Source organism: Esox lucius, chromosome 25 (assembly GCF_011004845.1).
Source record: "Esox lucius isolate fEsoLuc1 chromosome 25, fEsoLuc1.pri, whole genome shotgun sequence".
NCBI lineage: Eukaryota > Metazoa > Chordata > Actinopteri > Esociformes > Esocidae > Esox > Esox lucius.
This window is the reverse complement of record NC_047593.1, coordinates 6,361,187-6,381,325: the sequence shown is the minus strand read 5'-3', so window position 1 is coordinate 6,381,325 and position 20,139 is coordinate 6,361,187.

The window sequence follows — 20,139 nt, the reverse complement described above, 5'->3', positions numbered from 1 at the left end:
TTTGTTTGCCAAAACCACTGCCGATGTGCATGGCCAGAAAAAAAGTGCCTTTTGAGTGCTTTGGTCAAATACCTGAAAATATGTGATGGTTTGGCATTGTCATGAGAAGTCAAATCTCGAAAAAAATATGAAAATGCATATAAAAACATATATTAGAGCAGAAATATTGACATACAAAATGTTGTGATTTACCCGCTAGCGTAGCACCGTGACGCCAGGCTGGGGGGCAAGCTGTCCTTTCAGGCCCCCCCAGATGAAAAATTAAGGAGCAGTATATACGCATCTATAACCAGCCCTGCCATAGATTAACCTACCAGCTGATGTCTGATAGTGATAATAGCATAGAAACACAGGATATAAACTAAAAGTAGAAAATGATTTTATGATAGAGGCCAAGCAAGGCCCCCCACCACACCTCCTGTACACCTGATAATTATGCCAGTGGATTTATCGTTCTTCACAGCAGTTTTTCTGTGTGTTAAGTCATTACATCTTCATATACACAATGTTACTTTCATCGTCTTGTGGCCACCGGCACCTGATGGCTGGAATAATATGAGAGGTAAAAAGTGCATCATCAGCACAGAACCTGTGCAGAATCTGTAATCTGGGGGGACATGTTGAACAACCTCAAAGGAAACTTTTCTTTATTTTTTAGGGATTTAAAAAAAAACTTTTTGCATTTTAACCTAAAATGCATATTTATTTTTTGTCTTTGAATATATGTGGAATATTGAACCTCCTCCGAGAATGAATTCACAGAACAATATGGTTTTTGTAAATACTGTTTACAAATGGGTGACAATTTAAAAGAAGAAACAACATAAAGTGTCTCAGTAAAGTGTTGGTCCATCACGAGCCACCTGACAGTTTAAAGTGTCTTGGCATAGATTCGACAAGTCTCTGAAACTCTACTGCTGGGATGGAACAACGCTCTTTCAAGAGTTGTTCCCTCACTGGGTGATTTGATGATAGTTGTGAAGAGCGCTGTCTATAGGGCTTCAATCGGATCAAGATCTCTTGACAGCGAAGGCCATAGCATTCACGTCATTTTCATACACATCAAACCTTTCAGTGACCCCTTATGCCCTGTGGACTTGTGCATCATCATTTTGGAAGAGACCCAATAATGAATGCTCTTTCAAAGTCACAGAGATCCTTTGATCTTTTCATCTTGATCCATAATAAAGGTCAACTGGGCCCGCTTAGCATTTTCATGTGTGCCACAGTGCATGGAAGGATGTTATTTGCTTAATTGTATCATACAGTACATCTGCAAGGAAGCAAATGCATTTGTTATGTTCCTCCACTCAAGGTTTTTCTTTCATTTTCACCCATCTGCATCTTTGAATAAATATTTGTTGATCTTTCAGTGACCCACATTGGGTACAATGTTTGTGTCAACCAATGAGAGTGGGACTCATAGCTCTTTGAATGTCTCAGGTGGAAATAGATTCTATTTGAGTGCCTGGCAACGCAGATGCTATTTGACGTGTGGTAACAGTTTAGATGCAGTTATTGAATCAAGGCTCATCTTTCTGAATATTCTCATCTATTGTATGAGTGTTTATTACAGTGAGAGCAATGGCATCATCTTTTTATCCATCACTCTTGTAGACTTGTTTTAATGGATGACCTTGACTTCAGGTTGTTAAAGAGTGACATCTAGTGAAGAAAACTGAGAACTTCACAGAGACAAATTTGTGGTTAACATTTTCTTTCTGGTCAGGCCTTCTGTGTCTCTTTCCTCAAATATGTTTAGAAACATGGTAATTGATGTGAACAGTGAGGCATTCTGTCATAGATGTGGGTAGAGATCCTCTGTCATATATTTGGCTAAACATGCATGACCATGGATAGAGATAGAAAGACAAACTCCCAAAACCAGGACAGAGACACACTATCAGATGTAAATAGAGACAATAACAAACAATACAAAGGTGGTGAGTGTTGATGGGATCCACATTCCTTTAGATACATACACAAACCGTACATGTGTTTTTGTTATTGTTTTTTTATTTAGTGAAAGCAACCCCAAGTAATTCAATAACATCCCATTTTTATGGAATTAATTTTGTGGATGGAATTAGTCTGATGATTCTGAGTTGCAGTTATTATTATAACATAAATAAGTATGTTCCATATTAGATTTTTGTTCATATAATTGTTTTTTGGAATAGATTGATTCAATAACGGCTGTTGAGAGAAAAACCTGTTAACTATAACGCAAGTTGACCTGTCTCCATAGCAAAGAGACAGATGAAGAACATCCCATCATAGCATGTTAACAGTATACATGGGGTAGTGGAGGTAAGGCTTATCTCCACTTAAGTTACGGTTAGATAGAGTATTTAAAAAGTATGCTTATGTAAAATAATGATAACAGTTTGGTTGGGCTGGCTGGTTGCTGCCTAGTCTTCATGCTGGATTTTGCCTACTGACACCAAACACAGACAGCACTTTTTTGTTCTCACCCCTTTGATTATGTTAAATGAACCCCTCTGGCACCTCATGATTAACTGGTGTCCGTTTGTTTTGCTCCCAACTACCGGTTCTACAACACTTAGAAATGTTCCTAATCTATTAGAGAAAAAACAGAAAAGGATGGCAGCATAGTTAACATAAAGACATTATGGGCATAGTAAATGTTGTTTTAGCTGTAATTCAGTGGATTGTTAACAATGAGATAAACATGTATTGGGGTTCACATCCATACATGTATCACACACACATTTCTACTTACAATAAACATTGAAATAATAATGTAGATGTAGGCAGTATTTTCTAGGGGACAATGAGGGGATTCATAAGCTGTGTTCCCAAGTGTTGATTGACATTTCCATGGTTCCATTACCCTCAACCATGTCTGTTAGCTCAGACTTGACATTTGGTTATTTAAACACTGTTTGATTTGTACATTTTCCAAATGTCAAAAAAACAAAAAAAGATTTAAACATCAAGGCTTGGAGTGTGAACAAAGCTTAAACAACCAGATATTTAATCATTATTAAAATCATACAGTACATGCTAAGATCTGTCATTATTGACAAATGCATTGATAGTTTGTCCATTGCCACATTTTAGTATTTACATTTTTAATATAAAATATCTTTACATTATTTTGAGTCATATTACAGCAAACAAATGTACAAAATGTTATATTTTACTATATTGGTAAATTATGAAGTGTATGGATGAAGATGATACCCATGTACTGGGCCATTAAATACTTTTTATTCATTTCACCGATAACGATGTTTTCTTATATGCCATAATATTATGATCACTGACAGGTGAAGTGAATGACACTGACAATCTCGTTATCATGGCACCTGTCAGTGGGTGGGATATTTTAGGCAGCAAGTGACCATTCTGTCCTCAAAGTCGATGTGTTAGAAACAGGACAAATGGGCAAACATAAGGATATGAGCAACTTTGACAAGGGCCAAATTGTGTAGATGATTGAGTTAGAGCATCTCCAAAACTGCAGCCCTTGTGGGGTGTCTTTCCTCTGGGTCAGAGCACCTGATGCAGGTGGTTCCGAATGCAGCTACAATAATGAATGAAGACTTAGGACCATCTGAATCCAGAACATATCCGTAAGTTTGACTACTTTCTGCCGCAAAACGATTACATTTATGTATTGACAAATTAATAGGGGTGTAACGATCCATCTACTACATCGATGTATCGATTTATATTCCTATGATTCAACTATATCGATCTGTGCTCAGCAAGTTGGCCTTCCGGACGACATATATCGATCTAACATCGTTTTAAAATTTAATCAATCGATTGTATCGATACTAGGAAATAATCCATTGGATTTAATCACGTCAGACTTTATAGGAATGTTTTTTCTTAGCACTTTTAATGATAAAGGCGATAAACGTTACTCGATTCAGTCTGCCTATCCGTGACGTCATCGCCCCGGGCCAGCAGCAGCGCAAAGACAACAAAACATAGCATGGCAGATGGCGGAGGAAAAGCCGACGAGCGAGAAATTATCAAGCTACCATTGGGGTCCAGTGTGTGGAAAGTGTTGGTTGCACTTAATTTTTGATATTAATACTGTATTTGTATTATTTCTATGTTTAAAAACAACAGCAAAAGTAGCAGGTAAACCTACTGTTAATTCAACCTGAAGAAATGTTGGTTGCACTTTATTTTTGATATAAGTACTGCATTTGTATTATTTCTATGTTGAAAAACAACAGCAAAAGTAGCAGGAAAACCTACTGTTAATTCAACCTGAAGAGATGTTGGTTGCACTTTATTTTTGATATTAATATAGTAGTATTTTTATGTTGAAAAACAACAGCAAAAGTAGCAGGTAAACCTACTGTTAATTCAACCTGAAGAGATGTTGGTTGTACTTTATTTTTGATAGTAATATAGTAGTATTTTTATGTTGAAAAACAAAAGCACAAGTAGCAGGTAAACCTACTGTTGAAATGTTGGTTGCATTTACAGTACTTTTATTGAAAATGTATTGAATATTGAAAATGAGAGCAGAACTTCCTGTTAATTCAACCTAAAGTGTTGGTTGCACTTTATTCAAATAAAATTTGAATGCATTTGTCATTAATTGTTGTTTACTTGTTTGTTTATATCCATAATTATTTGATACCTGATTCCCAACAGGAATCTAGGAAACTTCACCTGCACTGTCCAGTATCCAGGTATTTATTTCAGTCAAACAGGTTGAATTTTTGGCTGAAAAGATACTGAATCGATTTCAAGTCACTGAATCGTTTCAGATCGTATTGTTCTAAATGAACCATTATCGGCCTTGAATCGTATCGACAAACACGAATCGTGATACGAATCGAATCGTGGTTAAAATGAATCGTTACACCCCTACAAATTAAACATTAATGTTGAATTCAGCACTACTTTTAGCTAGACTAAATGACAAATTCAAAAATGAAAGTTAAACCAGTTGATAAGCTCATAGTTTATTAATCCACCCTAGCAGGTATATGATTATTGCCTTCTCACCTGGCAGAGTCACTAACATACAACCTCTCAACACTGATGTCTGGCCCTCCACCACAGGGCCTCCAACTCCCTCATAGTCATAGTAGTCTGGTCCTCCACCACAGGGCCTCCACCTCCCTCATAGTCATAGTAGTCTGGTCCTCCACCACAGGGCCTCCAACTCCTCCATAGTCATAGTAGTCTGGCCCTCCACCACAGGGCCTCCAACTCCCTCATAGTCATAGTAGTCTGGTCCTCCACCACAGGGCCTCCAACTCCCTCATAGTCATAGTAGTCTGGTCCTCCACCACAGGGCCTCCAACTCTCCCATAGTCATAGTAGTCTGGTCCTCCACCACAGGGCCTCCAACTCCCTCATAGTCATAGTAGTCTGGTCCTCCACCACAGGGCCTCCAACTCCCTCATAGTCATAGTAGTCTGGTCCTCCACCACAGGGCCTCCAACTCCTCCATAGTCATAGTAGTCTGGTCCTCCACCACAGGGCCTCCAACTCCCTCATAGTCATAGTAGTCTGGTCCTCCCAACAGCATCTCATCCTTTAATCAGGGAGGATCCAAGGATCATTTTCACTTGTCTTCAATTTCACTTTGCTCTCTGTTGTTCCCAGATTATGTCATCCCTCCCTTTAGAAAAGAAGTTGACATGATAAGTAAACTATATAAAGAAGTCAGTTAAATCAGTAGTGAAGTGCATCAGGATTATAGTGAGACTGACATTTAAAAGCAATGTTTCCACATTTGGGTAGAGAGCAATAGTAATAAATGCTCAGTATTTTACCCCTAACAGAATTTCCCTATTGTTCACAAAATGACTTGTTCTGAATCCTAAATGATTGGATGTTCCCCGATACAGACCAATTCTGATTACATTTTAGTGATTAGAATTTAGAAATATCTGATCAGCTCTAAAGAATATAAAATTAATGGATATACTATGGTCCTCCAACATTTCTCATTCACATACAATCCACGCAATGAGGAGAAATAAAGAAATGCAAATCTCATCAATTGTAATGTACCTGTACTCCATGACAGTTGGCCATCCTTATAGATTATATCAGTAATATCTGTATGACTACAAAGTTGTTAGTCCTTGATTGAAAAGCCTATTCTCTTCAACTACTTTAATATCATCCACGTTTTTCATCAACAGTTTTATAAATACTGCATTCTCACATGAATTCACCCTTATAGAAAGGTACCATAGTAGTGCTACGGAACTTTAATTTATACCATGGTACTACTTTCTTAATTCCACTCATACCATAGCATAGTCTGAATCATTAGGAAGTGTAGCTTTACTTTTTCTTGCAACAGCAACCACCTGGGAACATTTAGGGGTTAACTGGGATTTGATCTAAAAATCTTCCATTACTGGTCAGGTGCTTTAACCACTAGGCCGATCCCAGTAATAAAACGCTACTGCATTATAGAGAAAGCAAGTAGCCAGGTGTTTGAGAGCATTCATTACTGACAGATAGATGGACTGAATGCCAAAGTTGATTATATGAAATAACACTGAAGAGTTTTCTACAACATGGTATTTAGATAACACCCATGGTTGCTTCTGTACACCGGATGAGAGTTGGCTAAATTACTGAAATTGGAAATATTTTGAAGTGGAGAATTAAATCGAAGGGAGTACAATGAAAAAGAATGATATTGTATTTTGGTCACTAACATGGATTCACAACACTATGATAAGTAGCTTTGGATAATTGCTGGTAAATGACCATAATGTGAAATGTACATATATGATTTAAATGTTTAAGTGTTGTTTTGACTCCCATTTTGTTTGAAAAAATAAAAAAGTAAGGAACCATAATATTCTTTTATTGTGTTACCACGGGCCATGAACTCAAACATGCCTGTAAAAATGCATCTTTTTAAGTCACTGTTTTTCCAGTACTTCCTAAAAAGTATGCCGACTGTCATAAAGCAAACCGTAATCAGCAGCCCAGACCGGATATAGTTGGTTATAGTTAATGAAGGAGGTACAGTGGGACCTAAAAAACATTGTTTCAGAAACTGACCTCAAACCCAACAATGAAAAGTCCAAGGTTGTAAATAGCTTCAAATGAGTTCTTCTATCAAGTTTGCATGTGTGACTTATAACAGACTGCTGATGTCTAAAAATAATAATCATCATATTGGCTGAACTAAACTACTTTTAATTGATAAAGAGTCTGGTTGTCCACATACATAAACCAGTGAATCCTCAAAGTAAAAAAGTATATTTGCAATTGTTACCTGTATGTTGCAGACAGTGCTCCTCAATGCTGAGTTTGGTTGTCTGGTCACTTACAGAATTGTTAGCAACACAGCTGTAGATATCATAACCCTTTTCTTTTACCTCCAGAGGTAAATACAGGGTTATGTTGGTATCAGGGCTGCTGGTCTGGTTGATTCTTTCCTCTCCTCTGTACCAAGACAGGATCACTTCTCTCCCATTTTTCACAGAGCACACTAAAGAACAGCTATCTTTTTTTTAATTGTCTGTCCACTGAGTGACTCTGTGGACAGACAATTAAGGGACATACACTGGAGCTAGAATACCATTGGGATATAGATTGATGCAAGAAATAAATCATGTTTACAGCTGAAATAAACATTTATGTCTCCAAGCACTTGATTCCTTGCTATATTTTTAAGATGACAGAATGCTGTTTTGGTGACCGCTTTGATATGACTGTTAAATGTGAGGTCAATCAGAACACCAAGATTACGCACTTGGTCCCTGGTTTTTAGGGCCAGAGAACCCAGCTCTTCAGAAAAGTAGATTATACTATAACAGTGTAATATATACATTCTTCACAGACTTCTGCGGATAACAAATAGTTTTTTGAAAGTCAGTATCAGCTGGATGTGTAATAATTAAACGTGTGCATAATCTACCTCAGATGGCCATGACATTCCACATTGGAAATCAAGTGGCTTTCATGACATGAGGCAGATCCACAAACATGAGATCACATCATTTTTTGAGACCCGTTTGGTAAAACAAGGGCTATGCAACTCTGTTCTCTACCTGTAGGTTTTCTTTCTAACCCTAAATTTGCAGGTTGCAGGTGATATAGACATTCTCAAACGGCTGGATTTAGAGTTGCACATCACCTCAGAGACTAGAATGCTATGACTTCTTGGTGGATTGTGACATTCAGGAAATACAGAGTTCCCAGCAAATACCAACTGGTTCTGTTCTGAGAATGGAACCCCAAAATTACTTCACCATTCCCTCAATGAATATCGGTGGAGTTCTATAGGCTGTTAGAACAGCAAAAAGCCTTCAATTTCAATAACTATGCTTACATATACAATTTGTGGGATATATAGAAATTCAAGAAATGTGTCCATATCAAGAAGAAATTAAGTCACTGGTCGTAATTCTACATCAACTAAAATGCACCAGGCACACATGGAAATTATATTGAAGACACAACATAGTGAAAGATTTGTACCATGTTGTTAATATTAGTGCAGTAAAAAATCTGAACAATCACTGTGGGGGGATTTGCCCAAATACTAAAGTTACGTCAATACCATTTATAACTAACATTTAAAATAGATATGGATCCATAGACACGTGTTTGTGATACATTGACACATCTAACCAGGCAGACATATTACACTTGAACCTGTCCTCCACAGACACTTTGGATTGACCAGTTTGAACCCTGGTCTGGCAATTTAGCAGCTGACTGCAAGGCAATGACTTCACTGCTGCGCCCACTCAGGGGCCCCATACTAATGTAATAAATAACATTGTGTTCATAATATGGACTAATTTTAGATCACATTTATGATTGTATGTGATTAATTCTTGAGATTAAAATGTATAATCAGATAGGTTCTGGAAAGCAACTTCACCTGAACATTCAAGGAGTAAAAGTCCAAATATAAACTCACCATAGAATGTTAGATTGAAAGTCTGCGTCCAGACCTGTTCCCTAATGACTCGTAGCTCATAAATTCCATAGTCATTGATTGTAAGACTTCTGATTGTCAGTGATCCAGACTGGGCATCCAGGTTCAGTCTCTCATTGTATTCTGGTAGATTTCTATCAACATTCAGGGTAGCAATTATTGTTTCTCCTCTGACTGGACCATATGTCCAATAAATCACATCATCCTGTAGACCAGTTAATCCTGTGTTTAGAGTTACAGACTGTCCCTCTATTCCTCTCACTGTCTTAACATCAGTCTGTGCGTACTCCAGTGCAACTACAATTACACAGATATAAAGTTGGATCAAGTCAAAATCCAACATGTTACATAGTTGTTCAAACTAGTCTGAAAGGTACAGAACATGGAAAAGCAGAAGAACTGGGAGTGGCTCTTACTGGGTTGTACCACTAAACGACAACAATATGAACCTGTAACAGACTGAAGAGAAAATGAGTATATGCCAGATAAACTGATAAAGACAAACAGTGACACTGATTTCAATGCAAAGAGGCTTAAATTACATTTACAAATATAACATTATTATTATAATTGTGATTATTACCTATTCTCACAAAGGTGCATGTTAAGTAGCCTAACCACAGATCAAAACTGAATCTCACACTTAATGTCTTGCCAGATCGCATTCCTGTTGTCATCAATGCTTTTCAAATAACATATTTAATTTATGTTGAAGAAAGGCACATTGGGGCTTTGATGTTTATGCAGCAGAGGTACCAAGTCAACATGCAACAAATCTTTGTGTCAATAGTCATTCTCACTGAAAAGCAGTGGTCAACACTGTGGGCAGATCCATCTGCAACATCTGAAGCTAGCTGCAGAGTGTGATCACAAAACTCAAAAATGTACTCTTAAGCATAAAATGTAAATGAAGGAGATTTCAAAATTCTGCTTGTTTGTGTTGCTATAAAAAACGGAATCTTGCACATGAGTTACCCCGGGACAGGATGTCTGTTAGTTCCCTTTCTGTTCACGGAGGGTTTCCCTGTTTAATCTACATGTGAAATCTACAAGTTCCACTGAAGTTGTTTTAAAACCATTTCTGACATTACCTTTAGTGTAAATGCCAGAAAATAATGTAATCTGAAATGCTTTTTGGTGTTAGTCACCTTGGAACATGTGGTTGATGATTTGAGACAGAAATGTGATTTGTCTCTGCAGTCCCACTTACAGATCAATAGCCTCAGTACACATATCCATAAACTGTAATAAACATGACCCCTTTTTCCATTTAGAGAAAATAAGAATTGGCTTGACAAACGTTACATCTTCCAACTGTGCTGGGTGTTTTTATAGTTGCCCTCCTGTTTGTTCATATTGATCATTTTTGTATTGACATTATAATAATTTAGTTGACTCTGTCAGGTTAAAAGCCCTGGTCAAGGCACACCTTCAGATTATTCCCCTTTTCAGATTGTGATTTGAACATTTTAGTGACTGGTCAAACACTGTATCCCCTAGGTTATCTGTGTCCCACACGCTCCTTATAACAACACTGTGCAGGGGATTTAAACAGTTTTTCAATTAATAATGCATTTTTAAGCATCATGATTGTGTATCTCCTTTTTGTGTCAAAGAATGGTACATGACTCACTATTCTTATGTAAGTTTTTAGACATGCCACCTTAAGTGGCCTTAGGTCAACAAATACAGTATATATTATTAGTTATCAGCCACAAGGGGGCATCTGTGCGCACATCTATTCCTGCCTGAAATGTGCTATTGAAAATAATGTATAGCGCTCTTGAGTTCGTACACGTGTCACAGGTGACTTTTTTGGTTTCTGGCAATGCTATGCAAATGAAAATAAAATAAGAGTGCTTATGTGTCTTACTGGTGGGATTGCAGAGACCTAGAAAATGCAGTTTATTGGCACATGCAGAGACCTAAAAAGTCGATTAGCACTTGCGCTTGCATTGTGGCTAAGCCACATCAATTTATAGCTGAATGATTCCATCATATGTTTCTTAACCCAGATGAAAACCCATGATACAAATCTAACAAAACAAACTTGCATTGACCCATTCTTTGGAATTACTATCGACACACCCACCAGATCCATCAGTTTTTGTGAAAGCATTACCAAATCCGACTGGGATTCAAGGATGGGTAGCAGCATTTGTTTTTAAAGGCCTTGTTGATGGTGCTTTCTCTCTAGTTCAAAAGTATCTGCTAAATGTGGATGCAGGGTTTTTACATGAGTGCTTGGATTGTGGTGTCAGCTATTTTGTACTACAGAAACTGTACAGATGTGGAAAGATTTACTATAAGCTAGTGAGAATGAGAAAACCTCTCCCATTCTGATCACTGTGAAGACAGAGGAGCATGTTCACATACACAGTCACCACCTGTAATGAACACCGAGACCAGAGTGGTGTGGGTCCAATTGCAGAAGTGCAACTGTAGATTTATTTTCTTTGTACAAGGGAGTAGGCAAGAGCAAGAACGGTAAAGACGGGCAGGTAGTTTCGGTAACCAGGAGATCAGTCCTCGAAGGCGAAGGCACAGGCAGGAATAGACAGAGAGGAGAAAAGTAGAAGCAGGCAGGCAGGTCAGGTCAGGAAGCCGGGTGATCAGTCCGCGGAGGCAACAGTACAGGCAGGGAGAGACGGTAAGAGAATCCAGGGGCAGGCAGGTAGGTCGGAATTCCGGGTGATCAGTCCGCGAGGGCAACAACACAGGCAGGGTTAGGTGGGAGGAGAATCCATGGGGCAGGTAGACAGGTCAGGATGCAGGTTTCTGGAATATGGGGATAGAACGGGAACAGGAAGGAAGCGAACAACAGGCTGGGAGTCAAAAAGGGAAATACCGCGTAACGGTGGCAGGTGAGTGTGGCGGGGAGGAGCTAGATCCGGAAACACAGGTAATGACCTATATTGTAATGTTAGACTTTTTTTTTATGTTTGTTAATGTAAAGGACAACCAGGTAGAGTTTTTTTTTTTCATTGACTTCTTCAATTAACGGTTAAAGGAAGAAACCAAAAGAACAGTGTCTGTGAAACAGAGCATTGATATTTTTTTGTGTGAACTTGTAGAAGGATTAAAATATACACTCACCTAAAGGATTATTAGGAACACCATACTAATACTGTGTTTGACCCCCTTTCACCTTCAGAACTGCCTTAATTCTACGTGGCATTGATTCAACAAGGTGCTGAAAGCATTCCTTATAAATGTTGGCCCATATTGATAGGATAGCATCTTGCAGTTGATGGAGATTTGTGGGATGCACATCCAGGGCACGAAGCTCCCGTTCCACCACATCCCAAAGCTCTATTGGGTTGAGATCTGGTGACTTTGGGGGCCATTTCAGTACACTGAACTCATTCTCATGTTCAAGAAACCAATTTGAAATGATTCGAGCTTTGTGACATGGTGCATTATCCTGCTGGAAGTAGCCATCAGAAGATGGGTACATGGTGGTCATAAAGGGATGGACATGGTCAGAAACAATGCTCAGGTAGGCTGTGGCATTTAAACGATGCCCAATTGGCACTAAGGGGCCTAAAGTGTGCCAAGAAAACATCCCCCACACCATTACACCACCACCAGCAGCCTGCACAGTGGTAACAAGGCATGATGGATCCATGTTCTCATTCTGTTTACACCAAATTCTGACTCTACCATCTGAATGTCTCAACAGAAATCAAGACTCATCAGACCAGGCAACATTCATCCAGTCTTCAACTGTCCAATTTTGGTGAGCTTGTGCAAATTGTAGCCTCTTATTCCTATTTGTAGTGGAGATGAGTGGTACCCGGTGGGCTCTTCTGCTGTTGTAGCCCATCCGCCTCAAGGTTGTGCGTGTTGTGGCTTCACAAATGCTTTGCTGCATACCTTGGTTGTAACGAATGGTTTTTTCAGTCAAAGTTGCTCTTCTATCATCTTGAATCAGTCGGCCCATTCTCCTCTGACTTCTAGCATCAACAAGGCATTTTCACCCACAGGACTTCCGCATACTGGATGTTTTTCTCTTTTCACACCATTCTTTGTAAACCCTAGAAATGGTTGTGCGTGAAAATCCCAGTAACTGAGCAGATTGCGAAATTCTCAGACCGGCCCGTCTGGCACCAACAACCATGCCACGCTCAAAATTGCTTAAATCACCTTTCTTTCCCATTCTGACATTCAGTTTGGAGTTCAGGAGATTGTCTTGACCAGGACCACACCCCTAAATGCATTGAAGCAACTGCCATGTGATTGGTTGATTAGATAATTGCATTAATGAGAAATTGAACAGGTGTTCCTAAAAATCCTTTAGGTGAGTGTATGTCCAAGTACATCTAAGCCACTGATATAAGAGAACTGTGTATTAAAATGGTTGCAAATCCTAAATGTTAAATATGATATTTTTGTTCGACCCCTTGAATCAAAGCTGAAAGTCTGCACTGCAATTGCATCTCAGCCTTTTTATTTCAAATACATTGTGGTGGTGTACAGTGCCAATATTATGAAAATTCTGTCCGTGTCCAAATATTTCTGAACCTAGCTGTATACTAAACATTTGTTTCAAAGTGTGGAGAAGCAGTACACTGTTTTTAATAGGCTACTTAGCATTTTATTGCACTTTAAATTTGTTTCCAGTGTTAAGCATACCTTATTTTAACTTTTGTTTTAAAAAACAACATTTTCTTGTTGAACAATCTTGTTACAGGTCCTTCTTTTGAATTTTTGTCCTTTGCTAACATTTTATTTTTGTTTAAACATATACAAACGTTTATAAAATAGTGGCGTTAAGCCCATGATGGTTTGATACCATGGCAAGGGCCCCCAAATGGCAACAACATGCCCTGCCCAGCAATATGGCTTAAACCAGTTGCTATGTCAACAGATATTGTACTGCTCTTGTGCGATTGGTGAGAATTTAAAAAAAACAAAGTGTCTCTACGTTACAGTATCTTTTTACTGCTTTCTGCTTCGTTGAGTGTGACATCTAGGCCATTATTCCTAAATCATATCTTCTTTGTTCAGTCACCTGGAGTTTTCCAAGCAGGCTTGTGTTACTAGGATTTCAACAATCCTTGTTTATCTCAATAGATGCCCTTTTGATAGTATATTGGCACTTAAGTTTTAAATATTGTCTTTACAATAGTAAGAATGCACATGGAAGGGGATTACTTTGGCTGACAATTCCCTATGGTTAAGAACACTGGAACATTTCCTCCGTACCCCAGCAAGGCTGCTGCCTCGCATTAGTGTTGTATGATGATTGGTCAAAAACAATTTACACACATGACAGAATAGAACCCAGAATGATACCTTACCAGGATTTTTTTTTTACTTCTAACTCTTCCCTGTGAAGTTCTCAGTTTTCTTCACTAGATGTCACTCTTTAACAACCTGAACTCAAGATCTGTTAAACCTAAGCCTACAAGAGTAATGGATTCAAATGGTGATGCCATGGGTAATACAGACACTCTAACATTAACCCTAATTAACCCTAACCCACCCAGTAGACGAGAATGTAGTCACCATGTCATAGATGTGAAAATGAACAGGCTTTCATAGATGTGGATAGAAACACTGTCATAGATGTGAATAGTGACGTTCTTTGTAATGGATGTAAATAGTGATGCCCTCTGTCATAGATGTGAATAATGACACACTGTAATGGATGTGACTAATGATGCCCTCTGTCATAGATGTGAATAATGACACACTGTAATGGATGTGACTAATGATGCCCTCTGTCATGGATGTGACTAATGATGCCCTCTGTCATGGATGTGAATAATGACACACTGTCATCGATGTGGATACAGAGGCACTGTCATAGATGTGTGTAATGACACAGCCATCAGCCATAACATTATGGCCACCTGCCTAATATTGTGTAGGTTCCCCTTTTGCAGCCAAAACAGCCCTGACCCCACTAGACCTCTGAAGGTGTGCTGTGTTATCTGGCATCAAGATGTTAGCAGCAGATCCTTTAAGTCCTGTAAGTTGTGAGGTGGGGCCTCCTTGGATCAGACCTGTTTGTCCAGCACATCCCACAGATGTTCGATTTAATTGAGATCTGGGGAATTTTGAGGCCAAATCAACACCTTGAACTCGTCGTTGTGTTCCTCAAATCATTCCTGAACCATTTTTGCTTTTTGGCAGGGCGCATTATCCTGCTGAAAGAGACTAATGCCATCAGGGAATACCGTTGCCATAAAAGGGTGCACATGGTCTGCAACAATGCCGAGGTAGGTGGTACATGTCAAAGTAACATCCACATGAATGGCAGGACCCAAGGTTTCCCAGCAGAACATTGCCCAAACATCACAATGCCTCCATCAGCTTGCTCCCATAGTGCATCCTGGTGCCATGTGTTCTCCAGGTAAGCCACCCACATGCATCCGGCCATCCACGTGATTTAAAAGGAAACGTGATTCATCAGACCAGGCCACCTTCTTCCAGTGCTTTCAGCAGTGGACAGAGGCCAGCATGGGCACCCTGAATGGTCTGTGGCTACGCAGCCCCATACGTAACAAACTGCAATGCACTGTGTGCTCTGTCATTGTTTTATTAGTACCTGCATTTACCTTTTAAGCATTTGAGCTACAGTAGCTCACCTGTTTGATTGGACCGCATGGGCCAGCCTTCGCTCCCCACGTGCATCAATGAACCTTGGCCTCTCATGACCCTGTCGCCGGATCACCGCCTTTCCATCCTTGGACCACTTTTGATAGGTACTGATGACTGCAGACCGGGAACATCATCTAGCCATCACAATTTGGCCCTTGTCAAAGTTGCTCAGATCCTTATGCTTGCCAGTTTTTCCTGCTTCTAACACATCAACTTTGAAGACAGAATGTTCACTTGCTGCTTAATATATCCCACCCACTGACATGTGCCATGATAACGAGATTATCAGTGTTATTCACTTCACCTGTCAGTGGTCATAATGTTATGGCTGATTGGTGTAGATGTGGATAGAAACACTGTCATAGATGTGGATAGAGAGACGCTGTCATAGACACATACAGAGACAATAACACATAACAATGTGAAGGTGATGAGGTTTGATGGAATCCATTTACATTGACACACATTCATTCAGATACATTTACATTACTGTTTATGTGTTGTTGTTTTTTCAGCTAAAGAAACCATAAGGTCATTCCACAAAATCCTTTTACTTTCTTAATTTATTTGTCTGTACTTTGTAACTTAATGGATTTCATGAATTAGCCTTATTTAATAATAGCTGTGAGAATTCTCCCAATTAATTATACCACAAGTTGACCTATCTCCATAGCCATCCTCAAAGTTGTTATATTTATATACTTAATAAAGTATGAACATTAAAAATAATGTTTACAGTTCAGTTGTGCAGGTTGTTTGCTCCCTAGTCTTCATGCTGGATTATACCTGACACACTGGCTGTGCCGTGTGAAGAAGAACTTTTCGGGCCATGTCAATGTTTCTGCAAGTTCAGGTGACAAGCAGGTCAACAAATGCACGTGGGCTGTGACCAGAGTCCTTAAACAGAATCCAAGTCCACAGCACCAGATGGACATGGACAGGGACCGTTGTGGGAAGGGGCAGCAGGAATCACCAGCCAGCAATTCGACCTGCAACAGAACCAAGAGGACTCCGGACAGTACCACCCACGAGTCATTGGGGCAAGGTAGTAGCAAGGCGGGGTCCAAGGGCCCACATTCTAAAGTTAAACAGGACACCAGAAATGTTAGAGATAGCATCTCTTTGATTCAAAAGGATAACTGAACATGCTGTTCAGTAAGACACTTTTCCCCCGTCACAGAATATAATGCAAAATAAATAATTGGGACTTAAGACAGGACAGACCCAAGTCCCCCGGCACAATATTATAGCACAGTAAAACTTGAGGCTGAGACAGGGGGCTCAAGAGCCCCATCTGAATGTAACCCAACCAGGCAGGAAGGAACTCCACCCACTTTGCCAAGCATCAGATTGAAAGGGACACCAACCAACCGCACCCACCCTGAAAGAGGGCCGAGTTAGGCAAACACATTTGATATGTAAACACTGTTTAAACAGTCAGTATGCCAAATCATCATAACATGATTCTGCCACCTCCATGCTTCATAATAGGGATGGTTGTTTCTGGTGATGTGTGGTGTTAGGATTGCACCAACCCATGTGATTAGCACACGGGCCATAGAATCTTACTCACATGGCCTTAGAGTCTCCCACATGCCACAGCAGATTAATTATAGACATTCTCTGTTATTGCAATGCAAAATGTACTTTTAATGCAAACCCACTAAATAAGATATCCATTGGACTCCATGGCTATCCTACCAACACAAGAGAAACCATATTTATAACACATGGAACAATGCAGGGGTAATTGAATCTAAAATAGCGGGCCCTGGTGGAAAAATAAAATGAATGTAAAGTTACATCTCATGATTTAGCATCCTAAATGTATAGCAAATATCTGGTTTACTGTCTCTAAAGTTCACACCAGCTTACTGATTAACCAATGAAAAGAAATAATATTACAGTTGGGATTGTGTCTTGGTGAAAAGTAAAGAATTACAGCTTTATTTGCGATTGAAAATAACACTGGCCTAAATTTTCTATAGGCTCTATAATTTGTTGTCAACACTTCGGATAGCTCCATCTGCAACATACAAGCTAGCTAAGTGAGCTTTATATATATTTTTAAATACAGCAAACAAAAAGGAAATTAGTATGATGTTTCTAACTATAGATTGTGTTTGTGGGTGTATAAAAAATACTCTGTCACAATAATTACTCCTAAAATTAGATGTGTTGTGATACTCCCACTCCCCTTTATTCAATGAGGTCTTCCCATTTATCCTAGATGTGAAATATACTAGTGTCACGCAAGTTTTACATTATAACGTTGTTGTTGACAAAATGATGTAAGAGAGTGTTTTTCTCTCTGCCGCCATTATCTCTGTCTCTGCAGGTACACCACATCCTGCACAGTTTACAGGCCCTCACTAAGTAAACATCATGGTTCACACCCCTTTTATTCAAACCACTCCATAAAACAACTCAGGGGTATTACTCTGAATGGAGGCTCTGAGAATAGAAAAAGGTGCAATGGTCTCTTAATTTATTCCGGAGCTGTATTGTATCTAATGTAAAATAATTAATTTCACCGTTAAAGCAGTTGATAAGCTGTTGTCAATGCAAATGTTTTTACCACTCACACAGCATCCCCCTCAACTGTCTGTGTCTCTATCTCTGCTTGGTTTCATATTGCTAATGAATGGAACACACCCACAACGATCTCTGGTTACCACACAAAGCCCTGCCCCCACTTCCCTCCCAATGTTTGGCTGGTCTTCATGAAAAACTCAATTGATGAGCCAGATGTTTCCTTTGTTCAGCCACCTGCAACCCATGGAGGTTTAATAGGGGGAATCCATGGATACTGTTGAATGCTATTATGTGAATGATCAACTCAGACCAGTAGTCAAAATAAATGTGTTAGCTGGGCAAGTCTTGTGTACAGTACATTTATCATAATGGAATGGCTTCCCCTCAAAGGTTATTGAAAAGTCAAACACAAATAAATATAATGTTCCTGTTATAGTGTGAGAAAAGTGAAGTTCTTTCCTAATGAATAATGTATCTATGCTCTATGCACACACATACACACCCATCCCCCAGGCACACACCAGTTTTAGCAAATATGGACCTCTCCCACGGACAGCAGTCCCTTAAGAATGATGATAAACAACTTGCTCTGCTATCTGGACCTCCCTAAATGGCAAAAACTGACCACGCCAGCACAGGAGGCCACAAACATGTCCTGTTTAGACTGGAGCAGCCAAATTAAACTTGAACATTCGGTGTGACTAATGTATGTACACTGCCACTGAATGATAATGCATGAATACGCTGCATAGAAGGCCAGCACCCCAGAGTTGTCTCTTCACTGTTCACGTTGAGACTGGTGTTTTCTGGGTACAATTTAATGAAGCTGCCAGTTGAGGCGTTTGTTTTTCAAACTAGACACCAATGTATTCGTCCTCTAGTTCATTTGTGCTTTGGGGCCTCCCACTCTTTCTACTCTGGTTAGAAAGTTGTTCTGTGAAGGGAGTCCTACCTATCGTTGTATGAGATCTTCGATTTCTTGGCAATCTCTCCATGGAATAGCCTTCATTTCTCAGAACAAGAATAGACTGATGTGTTTCAGAAGAAAGTTCTTTGTTTCTGGACGTTTTGAGCCAAAGGTCAAGGGAGGTTAGGAAGGTGGAAACATGAACATTATGTCCTAATTAGATATACTATGGTGGTGTTGACATAGCAGTAGTGAAACCGAGTCCAATATGTGTTGTTGGCATGTAGGCCAATTTTTTCCTGTATGTGCATTCATTTATGGGTTCAATAATCATTTTGAAGTTAATGTTAAGTGAATTTTAGAATGGGTAAAACGAGTGTCGAAAACAACTTTGAGGATGCCTGTAATGGTATCCCAGAAACAGATACCTTCTGGACTTTCCCCAGAAAACCGTATATAGTGTTGTTTGCCAACTTTGTATAAGGGAGTGACTCGCTGACTGTAGGAGCAATTCATCTTTTTGAACTGGGTTTTCCTGAAAAACTGTTATCTAAATGAATGTGCTTTATTTAAACGGGAATTCCAGTGAAGGCCAGCCGGGGTAATTAAGCTTGCAGTCTACTTCCCCTTTCCCAAACAATAACAGGATGAGTACAAGTTTGCCTCTTGTGAAGGTGATATTCTTCCATGATAATGAATGTACACAGACTTTTCCCTACCAATACATTTCAATGTAATACTTTAGCTTAGATCATAACACAGCATCATTCATTGTTGGCCTGTATACAGAATTAACACAGCGTGTAAACACTTAGTTTGAAGGTTTCATTCTTAAGAGGAAGTGTTTGGTTTCCTGTGACAACAGGTCATGGTCTGGCTACTGGTCAAAAGAACTTGTGAAATAATTTTAGTATAATTTCATAAAAGTCCTCTGGAAATAATGTGTTATGGTGTTGTGCATGTCTTACTGTAGTAAGAGAGAATTTGAAGGCTGGTGAATGTCCTAAAAAAATACTGCCATTCTGTAAGATTTTCCTGACCTGTTACATGGACCTGAATTATATCAACTGTCAAATCTTTCTGAGGAGACTCTCTTTCTAAAAGTGCTGAGTTTTATTTTCCAAACATGGTTTGTTTTGACTGAAAATAGAGCTGTTTACTGGCA